Raw genomic sequence first — 18,567 nt, forward strand, 5'->3', positions numbered from 1 at the left:
GGATCTCCTTGCAGTCCAGGGGACCCTCAAGAGTCTTCTCCAACACCACAGTTCAAAAGCATCAATTCTTTGGCACTCAGCTTTCTTCACAGTCCAACTCTCACATCCATACATGACATAACCAAACATTTTTTTTTCTTTTTCTTTTTTTAAGTGTCTTAATCCTTTCCTCCTTCCCAGGTCATATGCTAGGGTAGATGAGAGAAGTATAGGGTAAGGAAGTGATTACTATTGACTAATCTCTTCTAATGTGTCAGGTACTATACCAGATGGTATTGACAAGGTTTTATTTAATTCCTGAAATATCTCTTTAAGGTAGCTCCATTATGATTCCCATTTCACAGCTGAGGAAACTGAGGCTTAGAGAATTAGTATATCTAACCCTAAATCACAAAACTAATATGAAGCAGAGTCAGAATAAAACCCAAATCTGTATCAGTCCTTAGTATTTGTATTTCAATTCTGTACTTTTCCTTTCTATTAATTTTCCTTCATTTTTTGGTAACCTCTTTTTCTCCAGTGACTTTCCTCCTCATTCCTCTAATACGCTCAATTTGCCCAGAGATCAGCATTTCTAAGTCTCTCCCTGTCTCTTTCTCTCCCTCTTTGCTGTCCTGGTCCTGTTCATTTAGCTGGCTGCTAGCCAACCTAATAAACTGAATTCTATCACGAGGCAAGAATAGAGTATTTTACTCTTCCAGCATAAAGTCTACATTTTATATTAATTTTCAGTTCCCATGGGAGACTTGATGTGGAGGGTACTTTGGAAAACCACAAAATCAGTCTACCTCAGTGAACCCACAAAAAGTGTGTGAGTGTATGTTTCTAGTGATAGCTGCGGGAAGGTCCTTTCTAGTTAATAATGGTGTATTTTACTGCACAGTGGACTGTGAGAGGGTGTTAAATAAAGATTTTCCTTTCCTCTCTAGTGTGAGGGTACATATAAAAAGCCATTTTGAGTGTGTAAAGGGATTTTGACTTCTAATAGGACTTCCTAATTGATTTCACTTTTGATTGAGATGCACCCCATCCAACTGTATTGGTATAGAAATCCCCAACACTGGCCTACATAGGGTATAGGTTGTAAATGCACCAGTCCCCCATGTTCACCCTAATATTATTCTGTTTCTTGTGTGATATTACGTAGACATGAAAAAAAACCTTTAAGTTTAAATTTCTTTTCCCTTAGGCAAATGGTATGAATGTAATCTTTGAGTTTCACAAGTCCTCCACCAAAAGAAATAAAAAAAGAAAGAAACAAACAAAGAAGAAGTCTAAAGAATCTGTCTCAAAGACAGATTTTGGTTGAAATTGTCTTGTCATCAACTCCCCCTCCCTCCCACATCTTTGGAGTGATTTTCTACAAGCAAAGGACCATTGCCTAAATGGAGGGATTCTCCATCCTTAGAGCATAAGAACAATGTCAGGAAGAGCAATACCTTGTCCTGCCCTGTAGTGTCCAAACTGGTTTTCCATCATCTGTGATCATCTTCCTCCACTGAGGTGTTCTCCAAACACTGAGTGTGTATCACACTCCCCTGGAGGACTGCTTAAAGCAAGATTGCTTGGCCCCACCCCCCACAGTTTTTGATTCAGGAGGTCTAGGGTGGGGCTGGAGAATTTGCATGTCTGACTTGTTTCCAGGTGAATTCCTGCTCTGGGAATTCCACTTTGAGAACCAACCATTGCTCTAATCTATTTGTATGCAGTGTCCAAAATAAACTTCAAGAATTATAAATTAGATAATGTTGTTTTCTTGTTAAAAATCCTCACATGTCTTTCCGTTGTACTTAAAGCAAAGTCACGCTTTTCCAGGCCTGCAAGGCCTTGTGTGGGTGGCCTCTGCTTACTTCTTCAAGCTCATTGTCTTCTGTTCCCTCTTCTTGTCCACAAGGCTCAATCCCTCGGCCTTCTCCAAGGTTGCCCTTGAAAATGTAGAGCTCTTGTTTCCCTTCAAGACCTCAGGCTCTTCATTCCTCCTCTGTTACCCAGCTGATTTCTTCCCTTCCTTCAGGTTACATGTCCAATGACCTCCCGAAGCTTTTACTGCCAGAACCATCCAGTGGAGTCACTGCAGTCACTCCTCACCATGTCACTTTATTTCCTCTATAGCAGTTAGCACCATCTGAAGTGAGATGATGAAACCATATTAATTCAATTATTTAATGTCTATCTCCTGCTCCTAGGGTATAAGATCTGTGAGGGTAGGACCTTATCTTGCTCATAGCATCATTCCCAGTGCCCATAGAGGTATTTGATATGTTGTGGGTGCTGGGGTAATTTCTGTTGTATAAATAGTAGGTTTAAACAAGGTAACTGAGTTATACTCCCTAAGTAGGGAAGACTTTGGACCTATCTGGCTTCTACATTGGGCATCCCTTGTGGCTCAGAGAGTAAAGACTGCCTGCAATGCTAGGAGACCCAGGTTCGATCCCTGGTCTAGTAGATCCCACTACCAGAAGGAAATGGCAACCCACTCCAGTATCCTTGCCTGGAAAATTCCATGGACAGAGGAGCCTGGTGTGTTATAGTCCTTGGGTTCCAAAGAGTCGGACATGACTGAGCTTCTACATTGTGGTTGGAGGTAGCTAATCAGTGAGAATAAGCCAGCCATGTCTAACGGTTGAGCACACTGGAAGCAGGACCAGCCCAGAGAGGCTAGTCTGGATAGTATGATCTTTGAAAATCCATGATGCTACTGATGCTGCTTCCACCACCCAGAAGTCTACCAACCCAAAGTGTGGAGGCTTGGAATGACAAGGTTATTTCCTTGACTATTTTCCCAAGGTTGATCTTATAGCCATGATTCATCTTGGAGTCCATATGGTTTTCAGGAGGGGTACACTGAAAAGTTACACCTGAGACAATACTCAGTCCTCTTTGATAGCTCTAAGAGAAGAAAGATTCCTAGAGCTTGGGCCGACTGTCTGGCCCCTGGGGAAGAAGTCTGGTGTTCATGTCCATGTCTGTCACTGGACAAGGCTCAGATTGAGGCCTCAGCATTTCACTCTGGGCAAGAAGAAAGGGTGAAATTTCAAAGTGGGCAAGGGGAATATTTTGAAAATGAAGATTCTTCGGTGTTCTTGAATCCCCCATAAACACAGTGAAACAGAAAAGTGATCCTCCCACTCAAAGCCCTCAGAAGCCCTCAGGATTTCCGCTCCTACTCCATCCCCTCCAGCAGTGTTATTAGTGTAGCTGAGCTTGTGACGCAAGGCAGATAAAGTGACTTTAAAACAGTTATGGTAGTATCAGAGTCCCATATTAGAGAAACTGCCAAAAAAAAAAAAACAAAAAAACACACCGAAAAACAAACCATCTCTCAGCATTCTGCTCACTTTGCAAGAGAAAAGTCTCATCTAGGCCTGACCCAGGAAAAATGCAGATCTGAATATTGTCTGGGACTGTCTAGACTGGGAATAGTCCAGCACCAAGGAAGAGTGAGTAGCTTCAACTCTTTCTAGAAATAGACTCATTTCTGGAAAAGAATTGCTTTTTCAGGTGATAGTCCCTTGAGAAAGAAATTCTGGTCCTAATCATATTGATGAAAGTAATAGATGCCCATGCACAACTCCGGGGGCACTGTTCAAATGCATCCTAAATGCCATCTCCAGGAAGAACACTTGATCAGAGTGACAGTGCTTCTAGTTTGCCTGTAACCCTGAGGTGGTTAATTTTATGTGTCAACTTGGCTAGGTTAGTGGACACCCAAATAGCTAGTAGAACATTCTTTTTGGGTATGTCAGTGAGGGAGTCTCTGGAAGAGATTAGCATTTGAATCAGTAGACTGAATGAAAAGTTCACCCTTACCAATGGGGTGGGCATCGTCCAATCCACTGAGTGTCTGTAAAGAACAGAAAGAGGGAAGAAGGGAGAATTCTTATTCTGCTTCAGCTGAGATATCCATCTTCTGCCCTCACACATCCCTTCTCCTGGTTCTTGAGCTTTGTGACTCAGGACTTACATAATCAGCTCCCTGATCTCAGGCCTTTGGACTTGGACTGATTTACACCATGGCTTACCTGGTTTTCCAGCTTGCAAATGGACTTCTTGGCCTTCATAACCAGATGAGCCAATTTCTATAATAAATCTCTTCTGGTATATATCTATATATTTCTTATTGGTTTTGTTTCTCTGGAGAACCCACTAATACATCCCAGCATAAATTTTCCACAATGCCTCTCTTCACTCTCTGTAGTCTCTGGATAATTATTAATGCCTTTTTTCTCTCTCTGAAGTGTTGCTATTTGGACAATAGGCTATATTGCCATAATATTGATTGGGTATACTCATTCTCTCTCAAGAGTTACTAAATAGACCTTCATCTGGAAGTCTCTAGAGCAGTATGTCCAATAGAACTTTCTGCAACAACAGAAATGCTATTTTTATGTTAATACTGTAGCCCTTAGCTGCTTGTGGCTATTATGCTGTGTGAAATGTGGCTAGTGCGACAGAGGAACAAACTTAAATTTCTATTTAATTTTAATTAATTTCACATTAAAATGTAAATAGCCCCATGTGACTGATGGCTACCATATGGGACAGCACAATTCCTGAGGCCTTTTGTTTAGTCTCCCAATCGCTTCTCCTCTCCTTTGGTAAATTCTTTCAGGAATAATCACTATTGTACCCACCCGTTTCTAAAAAGGTAGCGGACAAGAAGAGATGAGAACCAGATAAGGAAAGTGGAGTACAATGATATTTATTTGGTGAGTAAAGGACCAGAACCAATAATTTTTTTATTTCTGTCATTTTGGTTTATCTGGGTTGAACTGAGGAGGAACGGCCTGCTGAGGTTTGAGGTTGCTGATATGATAACCCAAGCAGGTGAGAGTACAAGACAGGAGTTCATGTCCCAAGCTCATGTCCTCCATGGTTTGGATTCTTCTTAGCAAGCCAGATTTGCTAAATTGAGGCTGGGGAGTTTTGCTACCTGGAAGTTTTTTTTTTTTTTTTTTTTTTTGGTGGGGGGACATGCTAGTTAAGTTTTATTTGGGGCAAAATGAGAACTGCAGCCCAGGAGGCAGTGTTTCAGACAGCTCTGACGTAAGCAGGGAGCTAGGATACATAGGTTTCAACAAAGGGCAGGTAGTTGGGAACATAAAAATAATCAAAATATTATTATTAATTAAAGAAAACAAGATACCTAAAGTTAAGGAATTTAGCACTTTCCATGTATGGGAAGATGCAAGAGTCTGGGCTTATTGAAATCATTCCTTTGATATGCACCTCAGGTATCTGGGGCCAGTATTCTGTATTTTTCATATCCTGAGTTTCCTCAGGAATCACGATAGGGAGTGGCTGTAGTCTGAAAGTTTTATTTTTAAAACAGATTTGGATAAAACTACTACTAAGAGCACTGGTGGACCTATGGATATACAAAATGTGATATACACATACAATGGAATATTATTCAGCCTTAAATACGCAGGAAGTTCTGATACATGCTGCAACATGAATGGACCTTCGAGGACCTTATGCAAAGTGAAATAAACCAGATACAAAGACAAATGCTGTATGATTCCACTGAATGAGGCATCTAGGGTAATCAGGTTCATAGAGACAGAAAGTAGAACGATGGTTGCCATGGTCTTGGGGTAGGAAAAGGGAGGAGTTAGTGTTTACTGGGTTTAGGATTTCAGTTTTGCAAGATGAAAAAGTTCTGGAGATAGGTTGTACAATGTGAATATATAATACTACCGAACCCTATGCTTATAAACAGTCACGATGACAGGTGTAATTTTTATTTCCACAGTTTAAACAACTGTTAAGAGATATGGCAGTTCTAAGATTTTGTTGGCTTCTTAAAATTTAATTGGTTCATTTAAAAAAGGAATTTTTAAATAAATAAACAGAAGATTATAATGAGTTGGGTACTATAACCCCTTTTGAAAGTGTGAAAGTGTTAGACACTCAGTTGTGTCTGACTGTTTGTGATCCCAGTGAACTGTAGCCCGCCAGGCTTCTCTGTGCATGGAGTTTCCCAGGCAAGAATACCAGAGTGGATTGCCATTCCCTTCTCCAGGGTGTCTTCCCAACACAGGTATCGAACCTGGGTCTCCTGTATTGGAGGTGGATTCTTTACTGTCTGAGCCACCAGGGGAGCCCATAACCCCTTTGGCTTCCCTCAAAGATCTTCCTATGGAAAAGAGAAAGCTTGTTTGTTTGTTTTTTCTAGTAATAAACCCATAGAAATTTGAGGAAGAAAGAAAACATTTATTGAGCATCTACAATTTGCTTGGTACTGTGCCTGGCCCTTTCACAAATATTATCTCATTTAATATTTATAATAATTGTTTAATTCAGCTTACAAATAAGTAAACCCAAGGGACAAGAGAGGCTCAGTTACTTGCCTAAAGTCACACAAAGCATTGATGCTAATAAGAATAACAGCAAGGATGGTGTTTGATGTTTATTGGGCCCTGATTGCTGGATCTCTGACTGCCATCCATCATGTATAGGTGATGTGACTGGGACTTAGGTTCAGTGATTTGCTTGAGGTTACACAGCTGTTTAATACCAGAGCAAGGCTAGGACCAGAGGCCATATCAGTATTGTTTCCAGCTGTCTTGACCTTGGGGAAAGAAGCATAAGCCCTGTTTAACTGGAAAACAAATTTATGTATTGGGATAGCTCCTTCAACTGAGAATTTTAGTAAACTCTGAATCAGTTTCATGAGTTGATATTTCCCTTTGCTTTAATGCCTACTGAGAGTCATCTAGACCAGGAATGAAGAGACAAGGCAGTGACTTTCCTGGATGTGATTTTAACACATGGTGTACAACATGCAACTTTAGAAACACACCATTCTGAATTTTCTGGGTTAATGTGTTGGTAACCGAGTAGCTAAAGGAAAAAAAAAAAAATCATTCTTATTTTATTGCAAAGCATTTTTAATGGCTCCAATGGGTATGTCTGACTTGTGGGATGCCACCACATTTCAAGAGAGTAATAAATGGAGGCATGAAGTTCTTGTCTAGGATGAGCTGAAAAGTTTTCTGGGTTCCACCCTCTGTCTCATGGTTAATTCTTTCTTGGTTTTGAGTAAATACCATTGACTCAGAACAAGGCCAAGCACCAGCTTGACTATGATGCTTGCTCTTCCTTTGCCTTCCTTGCTTTGCTTTTGCTTCTCCTCAGTTCAGGGTGGTAACGGCGTGCTTTTATTTTATGATCATTCTCGGTATCAGAGCTAAACATAGAATCTACAGAAACCTCAAAAATGTCCTTCCAATTTCCTGCTAGAGTCTAGGAGAATTAAAATTTGGAATTAATACATGACATGTCACAAAGAGTTGGTAACCTGGAGATAAACATGTCACTTTCCTCCCTCAGGTGTAGCTTTGCCTAAAGTGATAATAAAGGGGAACTTACTGTGAGAAGGCAGTTTACCCTACTACTATTGAACCAGATATTCAACTGGTTTTACAACCCAGGTTGTAAAATGAACTAAACTAGTATTACTTATTTTCTTTCAGCATTAAAGAAATGAATCTGTCTGCTTTTAAGGTGGTTATTGCAGTATTTTGGAAGAGAAGTCACCCTGAAAATTTATCTTTTCTGTGCTTTGAAACATAACATTGCCCTTCTTTGAGAAAAATCAAATGTGCATGACAGACACACACACACATGCATAAGCACTCAACATGCTTTAGCCCCTTTCTTCTCCCTGCAACTAAGAGGATATATAGACAATAAAATGCCATCCACACAATTCAGCAACATTCACTGTGGACCTCTATCAATATTTACTACCAATGGGCCCTGGGGCTTCTTCTTGCAAGACTACTCTGGCCTCTAGTCAAAACCTTTGTGTTCTGACTCTGATTCCAACACTATTCAATTTCCTGACCATGGAAAAAGATTTTCACTAAATTTCCCCTCCATAAACCTTGAATTGTAATAATAAATGTTTCCTCTCACCACCTCCTACCCCAGGGACCTCCTGGTATCTAGGAGGATTCAGTCATATTTGTGAGAGACCTTGTACCTGGGATTATCTCTTGTACATGGGCTGATGTTCAGGTCATTTGGTTTTTCTGCTGTATTTAAGGATATATTTCCTTGGATCAAAGCTTGGATAGGACTTCTCAGAGATTTAAGTTTCTATTTTTTGACATAGTGCCTGAATTGGAAACACTTTACTTCTGCATTTTGTCAATAGTCAGTCATTACTTTATACTCAGTTTTGATACTGTTCATCCTACCTTCCATTTAAATTTGTGTCACCTCTATGAGCAGTCTCTGAAATAAGACCAGATATTTACTCTCCTAATTCCTGGTTCAGTGCTGTTTCTGTTCCTATGTGTGTGGTGGAGAGAGGGGCATGAACAGAGATAAATGACTGACCCCTAAGGTTCTTGTTGTGGCAGAAGAACAAATGGTTGAAAATGAGATAATTTTGTCCAAATGTGATATATGGTTGTCTTGATCTCTTCTCTGGTTGGCCTTTCCTTTTGAAGGAGGGCAAACCAGTGATGTTTGAGCTCCCAGAGGGCTTTGGTATAGTAGGAGAAGATGCCCATGTGCAGGCATGCTCTTTGCAACCCCATGGTCTGTAGCCCACCAGTCTCCTCTGTCCATGGAATTTTCCAGACAAGAATACTGGAGTGGGTTGCCATTTCCTTCTCCAGGGAATCTTCCCAACCCAGCATCAAATCTGTGTTTCTTGCATCTCCTGCACTGGCAGGCAGGTTCTTTACCAGCTGAGCCACCAGGGAACACAAAGAACCAGTCCAAGACTGTGGCCCAGTGCTGGAAGGTCACATGAGAGGAGACTGAACACTGGATTCCCTAGGGGTCAAGACCAACATTCGCACAGTTTGTGACTGAATTTTTACTGGTCTTCTGGCTTCAGGTCTTTCCCTTGATCTTTGAATAATATAAATGACATGGTGGACATTCTGCTGCTTAAAATCTTGCAGTTGCTTCCATTGCCTTAGACCAGGACACCAAATTCTTAACTCCGGCTAGAAAGGCCATGTATGGCCTTGTCCCTCTTGACTCTATAACCTTATTTCACTCTATTTTCCCCCACTATTTTCCAGTCACATTAACTTATTTTAGTTTATTTGAATTTGCCAAACTCTTTCCTGCCAGATCTGCAGTCATGTTGTTTTCCTTGCCTGGAAAGCTGTCTGTTTGACTCCTACTAATCCTTCAGGGTTTAGTTTAAATATCACTTTCTCGGAAAGACCTTTCTTGTTGATCTATTTCAGAGCATTTTGTTTTCATTTGTGGTACTTATCACAAGTTGGAATTATATGTTTATCTGGCTTTAGGATTACTATCTGTCTTAATTGTTGGATTTTAAGATTTGTAGACATAGGAAAGAGAATTGTTTTGTCCACTACGGAACCACCAATAACTGACACACAGTAGGCATTCAAATAATGTGTGTATGTGTCTTGGGTTTAAAATAAAAATAGACAGTTCAGACACATATCACATACAGCAAAGGGCCAAGAAATGAGATAAGCAGAGGCAAGCTGTCAAACACCAGGAAACCCAGGCCTTCAGAAGCAAGGTTGTATATCAAAACCTGGCAAATAGGACAGTACTGCGAAATTTGTGTGCTCTAAATGCAGAGGAGGAATACAGATAAACACTTGGGAAAGCTGGAAGTGCTAAGACAGCCTTGGAACCTAAGCAAAATAGTAGGTGGTTATCACACGACCCTAGCAATGAAGGGGGCCACAAGACAGAGCAATGTCAGGACTCAACGAGGAAGAATCTTTGAAGACAAGAGCACCTGGCTTTCACTGCAGTGATTCAGCTTACAAGCCCTTGTTGAGGGTCTTCTACAACAGCTGCCAGGCCTGGGTGGGCCTGACATCCTTTTTTTGCCTTATAGACTACTTGGAGTATCTGCATTTGATAAGCCACTTTTGCTGTATAAACTCAGTCTGCACAGCCCTCATCCCAGCTAACACCAGCCATGCAAATGCTGCTTGACAACTTTCAGTATTCACTGTACAGTTCGCAATTATGACAGCTCCTTTCTGTTCCCAGAGGCATTTAGATGGGATGATAAAACATTCTTATCTATTTTAAATGAGTTGTATGGGATTAAAAGATCCTGGGGCTGAAAAGCCCACACAAGTAACAAAGAAAGAAAAAAAATATTCCAGGCTGCTTTGACAAAATGGTTTTTTGCTTTGTAAAGCTAACCCGCCTTATCAGAGAAGAGAGGCAAAGAGGAATGGCCTGGCATCTTACTGGGTTCATGAAACAAAGGCTGTTTGAATGGGACCTTCTAGACTGCTTTCAAATTATTTACCTTTCTTGGGTAAACTTATCAGCTTTGAATGAATGGGTTACTATTATCATTATTGACCAATCTTTTTTTTTCTCAGTTGTTCTTAAAGTAGGAAAAGACACAAGCTAAGACAAGATCAACTCAGTTTTCTTTCCATTTCTCCCTCTAATTCAGTACATACTTGTTTCATTGAGGAAAAGGAAAGATTTTCAACTTGTGACATGAAATTGGCCCAGTAAAAGTTCATCCCACACCCATGGTCCTACATTTTGCCTATGTGGATACTCTGGAGGAAAGCAACTTCTGCTGTAAAAGAGAGTAAGCAATAATGTGTGAACTAGGATGGGTTTTCCCAGGAACAAGTTTTATGGGTGACCCAACATAGCAAAACCAGAAGGGAAAAAAGCAACTGTTAACTTTGGCCCTGAGAGAGCTCAAAGCCCTAGTGGCTGAGGGCTGGATGGACATCCTGGACAGACAGACTGACCTAGCTGAGTTGAACATCCTATCCACTGCAGATAAATACCCAGGGAGCCATAAATACTTGTATTGAAGGCTTCTCATTGTAGCATCATGATTCAGCAGGTAAGCAGCGAAGGCCCAGCTCATGGGCACCCTGTGAAAATAGGCCTGGAGTGGGTGATAGGCTGCCCACATGTTTTAGAAGAGAGGTAAAAGTACTTAAACAGAAGGTAATGATGCCTGTTTGAGCTGTAGTTGGCAAGACACGTGGAAGAGTATGACAGATTCTCAGTTTCACTGCACACTCAATCAGAAAGGAAGGAAGAGACACAGCAATTACTTCTGGAAATAGTACACGTTATTTATTTGCTGTGGATTCATCAGGATATTGCATTGTGTGGTTATAGAATGCTTCTTAATGAAAAGCCTCATGAGGAGATGGATGCCCTCTTATTTTATAATTTAATACACGGTTCTTCAGTGAACACAGATTTAGCAAATGACTTTGGTCTTTAGGGACAGAACCAGAAAATGTTATTTATAGATGTGCATCTATGTGTTAGTTGCTCAGTCGTGTCTGACTCTTTGCGACCCCATGGACTGTTGCCCGCCAGGCTCCTCTGTCCATGAAATTCTCCTGACGAGAATCCTGGGGTGTGTTGCCCTTTGCTTCTCCAGGGGATCTTTCTGACCCAGGGATCAAACCCACATCTCCTGCATTGCAGTCAAGAGTCTTTACCGTCTGAGCCACCAGGGAATGTGGTTCTTTTCTTTTTTGCCCCATTCCATCCTCTTCTCCACTCCCCGTCCCTGCTTTTTTCCCAACTGCTTCTGAAAATAGCCCAGCACTAGATAATTCCCTTGGTATTCCTCAGGGATGGAACAGTCATTTCCAGTCAGCAATTCAGCTGATCAGGAGAAAATTACACAGAGGAGGAGTAAACAAGAAAATAATCAGAAACCCATTTTGAAGTTTTTTATCGAAAAGCAGGCACGTCTTCCTCCTCCCTCTTCTGAAGAGCACTGCCTCACACACATCTTCCATCTGCCTCGGAGCTACCCCTTTCCTTCAGCTTGTCTTGATGCTTCAAAGGGAATTTGCAACATCTTCTCACCCAAGGGTAATTTTTTTAGGAAAAAAAAAAAAATTCCCCCAGCTATAAAATGACAGCTGGGCACACTGAGTACAGAGCTACTTGGAAATTACAGTTCTTGCCAACTTGGATAGCCCAGCTTAGACTATTTGAGTTGAGTCTGAGGGTTTATAAACCATGCTTTGTTGGATTCTCAGGGTGAGAGGAAATTTCTTAACCAAGAGCTCCTCATGGAAAACATTGTTTCTATAACAGCCTGAGGTCAAACTCTGGGACTAGCTAGCAAGAATTCCACTGGCAGCGTTCAATTGTCTTGAGGTTATAAAAGGAGAAAGGAATCCCTTTCCCCCTTGGTCCCCTCCAAGATTCAGGGGGGCCTGGATTCTGAAGAATTTTGTCTGCCTCAGCCTTTTCTGAAGCATTTGTAGAATCAGACAGTATGAATTGCAGCTGAGGTTGTCTTTGTGGTTAAAGAGCTCTTGGGCCTGAGAAAGCGCTGTGTTTTCAATTTTCAGAAATACCTAATCAGGTAAGGAAAGATAGGCCCAGAGGAGCTGCAGACCCCAAAGATCTTGCTGTATGTGCTTAGAAAATGATAGAGCATCATATGCTATGTTTTCACAGCTAGTTATTTCCTATGAAATGGTCCCACTGGGACACTCTTAGAGCAGTTGGAAGTTAAATCCTTAGGAGACAATGGTCACAGGCATTATAAAATCATCACGGGGACTTTCAACTATTTTCAGATCTTATTTAAAGAAGTTAAGAAGAAGTAGCTCTTAGCACGTTTGGGGCTGAGAAAGCCCAAACATAAGCAACCGGGGTATTTGGGTGGAGAGGGAACACTCACCTGCGAATGAAGATACAGCACCAGAGAAGAAGCTCTGACTCAGTCAGCAACCCTCTTCATTGTTTTTCCATCTGACATGTCTAACCTCTGCCCTCCGAGAGGATGAGTGAGTGGAGCAGGAAGAAGGCCCACCTAGTTAGAGAAGTCTGAGGTTTCTGTCATGCGACCTTTGGGGCTGGTTGTAGAATCTGCCTCAAGAGCAGACCAATACAAGATGGCCAGGGTCTCCCTAGTAGTAGATAGCAGGGCCACGCTCTGCCTTTGAGCTCCAAGGATGCTGACTGGTACAAACTTGCTGAATGAAAGTAGGAGGGAAATGAAGGTGGGGAGAGAGAGAGAGGTCTGAAAACCATTTGACTTACTGACTTGATTTTACGGAATGATGGCTTTGAGGAATCAAAGAACTGGGGAGGGATTTAAAAATACATTATTTTCCATCATAGGTTATTACAAGATATGGAATATAATTCCCTGTGCGTGCATGCATGTGTGCTAAGTCACTTCAGTTGTGTCTGATTCTTTGTGATCCTATGTACTAGCATGCCAGGTTCCTCTGTCCCTGGGATTCTCCAGGCAAGAATACTGGAGTGGGTTGTCATGTCCTCCTCCTAGGGGTCATCCCAACCTAGAGATTATACCCTCCTGCATTGGGAGGCTGGTTCTTTACCACTAGCGCGACCTGGGAAGCCTCTAATTACCTGTCCTATGCAGTAAATCCTTATCTGTATAAAAATACATATATATGTATAAAACTTAATCACTTAGCTGTATACCTGAGACTAATACAATATTAGAAATCAACTATTTCAGTTCAGTTCAGTCGCTCAGTCATGTCCAACTCTTTGCGATCCCATGAACTGCAGCACGCCAGGCCTCCCTGTCCATCACCAACTCCCGGAGTTCATTCAAACTCATGTCCATCGAGTCGGTGATGCCATCCAGCCATCTCATCCTCTGTCATCCCCTTCTCCTCCTGCCTCCAACCCCTCCCAGCATCAGAGCCTTTTCCAATGAGTCAACTCTTCGCATGAGGTGGCCCAAGTATTGGAGTTTCAGCTTTAGCATCAGTCATTCCAATGAACACCCAGGACTGATCTCCTTTAGGATGGACTGGTTGGATCTCCTTGCAGTCCAAGGGACTCTCAAGAGTCTTCTCCAACACCACAGTTTAAAAGCATCAATTCTTTGGTGCTCAGCTTTCTTCACAGTCCAACTCTCACATCCATACATGACCACTGGAAAAACCATAGCCTTGACTAGAAGGACCTTTGTTGGCAAAGTAATGTCTCTGCTTTTTAATATGCCATCTAGGTTGGTCATAACTTTCCTTCCAAGGAGTAAGTGTCTTTTAATTTCATGGCTGCAGTCACCATCTGCAGTGATTTTGGAGCCCAAGAAAATAAAAGTCTGACACTGTTTCCACTGTTTCCCCATCTATTTCCCATGAAGTGATGGGACCAGATGCCAGATCTTAGTTTTCTGAATGTTGAGCTTTAGGGTTAATACTTTATTTTCTGTTTTAATCTTAAATAAGTCTCCCTTTGTATTTTGGACTTACCCAGTAAAAGGATTTTATTAAAAGTTTAATATGTGAAAACAGTAGGTTTTTGGAATTTGCTATCTTCTTTCATTTATTCTCTGACATACAGCCACCTTCTGTCCCACTAGATGGACCTCAAATTTGGGAGATGAGAAAAGAACTGACTCTTAGAATGAGATGATTTGAGGCGAAGTGTTTAAGATGTCCCTTTGTGGGGCCCTCTCAATAGCTCTCATTTTTCTATCCCCTTACATTTCAGTCCTTATTCAGGGGCAAAAACCGTTGTCTAAACTGTCAATATTTTCACAACTGACCACCGTGTCTAGGCAAGTGATAGAAATTCACCTGGATATGCTCAAGGATTATAGAGCAAGGACTGCATGACTGAAATCTAGAGAGGGCATGAAATTAAGCCAGAGAAGTGAGATCTGAAGACCTTTTATGTCATGTGGCTCATTGCCAGGTCCTGAAATCCTCTTCAAGTGGTCAGAACCAGAGACGAATCAGTCATGAACATGATCTAGACAGTGCTAGGGACATGAATATATGGGGGGGAAGGGGGCTGGGACTAGGTTCTTGACCGAGTTTGGGAGGCATGCTCTAATTTCTTACACTATATTGATTTGCATGTGATTATTAATACTCAGTGCTGGGAGTTCCCTGGTGGCCTCGTGGTTAGGATTAGATTTCATGCTGTGGCCTAGGATTCAATCCCTGGTCAGAGACCTGAGATCCTATAAGCTGCATGGCCTGGCCAAAAAAAAAAAGGCTTAGTCCTGATTTTCAAATGTCTTGTATTAGTACTTTGATTTTTTTTTTTAACTTGGACTTTTAATGACTATGCTTTTGTGAGCCATTATCTATTTTTAGATATGAAATACATATGATCCTGTAATAAAATTTCACTGGGCTCATTTTTGGAAAGACAGCTGGGGGATTCATTATATGAGAGATACACAGTAGTATGACACTTTTTGAACCCCTGTTCTCAGACATGGTGGTGATGCTGAAGAGGAGTCAGGCATGTGCAAATGTAGTGCGCTTGATTCACCTGCCCAGAATGACGTGGGTGAGCCAGGGATTCCATGAATGCCCTTCTTGCTGTGGACAGTATTCTGAGAGACAGAATCTTATTTCCCCTAGCACCTCTGATCATCATAAGTGGAGGTAAAATAAGATCCCCCCGAATTATTCTGCATCAAAGGAGATAAAATAAGCCATCCTTTAAAAAGCAATTTTGTGGTGAAGTATATCTTTAACTACACTTTCCTCCTTGTAATTTGCTGTGGTCTAGATTATGTTCATAATTTTGAAAAGTTTCTGGTTCTGTTCACTTGAAAAGTTCCTGGCAATGAGTCACATGACAGAAAAGGCCAGATGTCTACCTCTCCGGCTTCTGCTTTTGTTCTCTCTGTGCTTTGGGCACATTGAACTCCAGGGCCTGAAGGTACCTGTCCTCCCCTTCATATATGCTGTCCCTTCTGAGTCAGACAGTCTTGCCTTACCATTCACTGGCTAATTCCAACTCATTCTTTGTTGTGTGGAGGGGGAGCCTTTCCTAACCCCGGGCTGGCCTAAGAGCCTACATCATCCTGTGTTCCCTCAGGCCCAGTGCTTAACACACTGGATTGGCAAGGCTTATCTACTTCTCTGTGTTCTGTACTAGAACCCTGGGAAAGCTTTACTTCCGTTATCTTGCCTCAGTGTCCTTATTTGCAAAACGGGCTTATCAGTTATACTGACCATGGCACATGTGAGGAGTAAAGGATCCAAGTGCAGCACTAGGAGGTTCTTTGGCACATGCTAAGTGCTCAGCAGATGTTAGCTGTTATTTTTATACTTGAGGACAGGGGCTGTACGTATTCTTTCTATGTTCTTAGAGTGCTCTAAGAGCACTGTGCCTCCGTGCTGGCACAGAGTAAGCTGCCAAGACGTATTTATTAAATACCTGGGAGGAGGTCAAGAACTCTGTAAGGGCTATGAATGGACTTGGGAACACTTATGCCTCTGGTAAGATTCCTGTGGCTTTTCAAATACCCAGACTCACTCAAGTTTCTCTTTAATGGATCTTTTTAATGGATGGTGGCAGCATGGCCTTGACCCAGCACAGGCATAACTGGAGAGCTCTGTGGAGCAGATGCGTCTGCTCTCAACAGTTGGGAGTCTGCTGAACTGCTTGAGAGGCACTAAATACCCAAAGAGACTGAAGCTTGGAGAGATCTGAGAGGGACTGACCCATATCCACTCACTCAAAACATCTCAAGAAAGATGGTAAATGCAAGAGGCAATGTGGCCATGTAATAGGAAAAGGGCCTAGTTTTGCATCTCAGCTCTGTGATGTAATCAGTAGTAGTCTAGTTATTAAATTCTCTCAGCCTTAATGTCTTCATCCATAAAATGGGAATTACGGGCTTTGAAGTTAGATGGACTTAGTTTGGACTAAGTTAGATGGACTTTAGTTTGAAAATTAGTTTTAATCTAAAAAAGAGTGGATATATGTCTATGTCTAACTGATTCACTTTGCTGTACAGCAGAAGCTAACACAGCATTGTAAATCAACTATATTCCAGCAAAAATTAATTTAAAAAATAGTTTTGCTATTTACTAGTTTATAACATTGAGCCAGTTATCCTTCTTTAAGCCTTAGTTTTCCTCTTTAATAAAATGGACATAGTAACAGAATGTGATAATAAGGTTGTAGACCAGGTTAAATGAGACATATATAGCACTTAGTAGAAGTGCTCAATAATGGAAGCCTTGCCTGACTGTAGTGGTGCCATAATTTCTTGAAATACAGCAACTACATGAGTAAAAAGAATTCTGAATTTTCAGCAGAAGCTTAAAGGCATGTCTTTCCAACCTGAAACAGTACACATTCCTCTTAGGAGACAATTTTATTACAATGGATGGCAACCCAACTGGAGGCACTGATATCCAATTTGTTTTAACTCTCTGTGGCATTCAGATTCATTTCTTAATATTCTGTTTGCCTTGGTGATTTTTTTATTATAAGTGCTTTATCACACAGAGAAACACTTCAGTGACCATCTTCTCCTTAATAAACCATGTCTTTAGACACAACATTCTGCAATACGATTACAAACCATTACTGTGTATTCTTCTTACTAGGAAAAGCAATGGAGCAAGTGATGTTAATGTTATTGGGATTTTGCCCAGCTCAGCTGAGTCTCAATAATACTTGCCTCTAGGAAGTGCCCGAAAATGGAGGGTGAATCTCATTGCCAGCCCGACTCAACATTCTTCAGACTACACTTTTGCATGTTTCATGTCTTGGAAGCAAACACTCTTAAATTGTTCCATTTTCAACTGCTGGATTGCATTCCATCTTGAGATCATTCTGAGGGAAGGAAAAAGAGAAACTTAGCAAAATTTTTGGTTTAGCTGCTTCACATTCCTCTGCTTTACAATGAAAGAATCTCATTTATGTCTCTTGGCCTCTGTGTGAAGAATACTGTGTTTTTAATGGAGCCTGAGCAAGCAACGGTGTGTGCCCCTGAGCAATTTATTGGCACGTCTCCTGCAGTGGACCCATCAATATGACCATGTGGATTACTTTCTAATTCCAGTGTTTCAGTTAGGAATATCTTTAGGACAGTTAATAAGATAGAGGAAAAAGAAGGTGTAAGAACATTTTGGAGCCCTGAGGACAAAGGCTGAATATAAAATGGTCCACATGTCATTTGGCTACCCTCATCCTATCATAATATTCTTGTATTTACCTTCTGATGTTCTAGACCCAGTTTTTACCAAGTTTCTGAAAGACCCAGTTTTTCCAAGCCTGGGATGTCCTAGAGGCAAAAAGGAAGGCCAGAATAAAACCACTGCCTGAGAAGCTTTCATTCACCCAGATGTTTCCTCTGCAGACACTGTGTGCAGGGCCAAGGCAGGTCCTGGGGCTTCAAAGGTGAAAAGTATAGGACTCTTGAGCTTCAGGAACCTCAGTGTGGGCCATACTCATGCAATTAGTTACAGTGTGATGTTGTTTGCGTCAGAGGAACTACTGAAGTGCCTGGAGTGTGCATAGGATGGAAGGGAATTCTGCCCAGAAAACTGGGAAAGTGGTCTTCAAAGACACGACAATTGAGATTGATCCCAAAGGACATCCCATGTCCAAGGGCATTCAAAGGCTCTTCTGTCAGAGTCACACACAGTGATAATAGTGTACTTTTTTGAAAAACATCTTAGGTTTGTGAGGGAGACAGGACAGGATGTGTTATTTCCGGCTTGCAGAAGAAATCATGTTCGAAGAGATAGAATGATTTTCTCAGTTCCTGTGGGTAGGTAAGGGTGGAGCTGGGACAAAAAGTCAAATCAGGATCCATACTCGGGGCCCTTCGGTGCC

This window comes from Bos indicus, chromosome 8 (assembly GCF_029378745.1).
Source record: "Bos indicus isolate NIAB-ARS_2022 breed Sahiwal x Tharparkar chromosome 8, NIAB-ARS_B.indTharparkar_mat_pri_1.0, whole genome shotgun sequence".
Lineage (NCBI taxonomy): Eukaryota > Metazoa > Chordata > Mammalia > Artiodactyla > Bovidae > Bos > Bos indicus.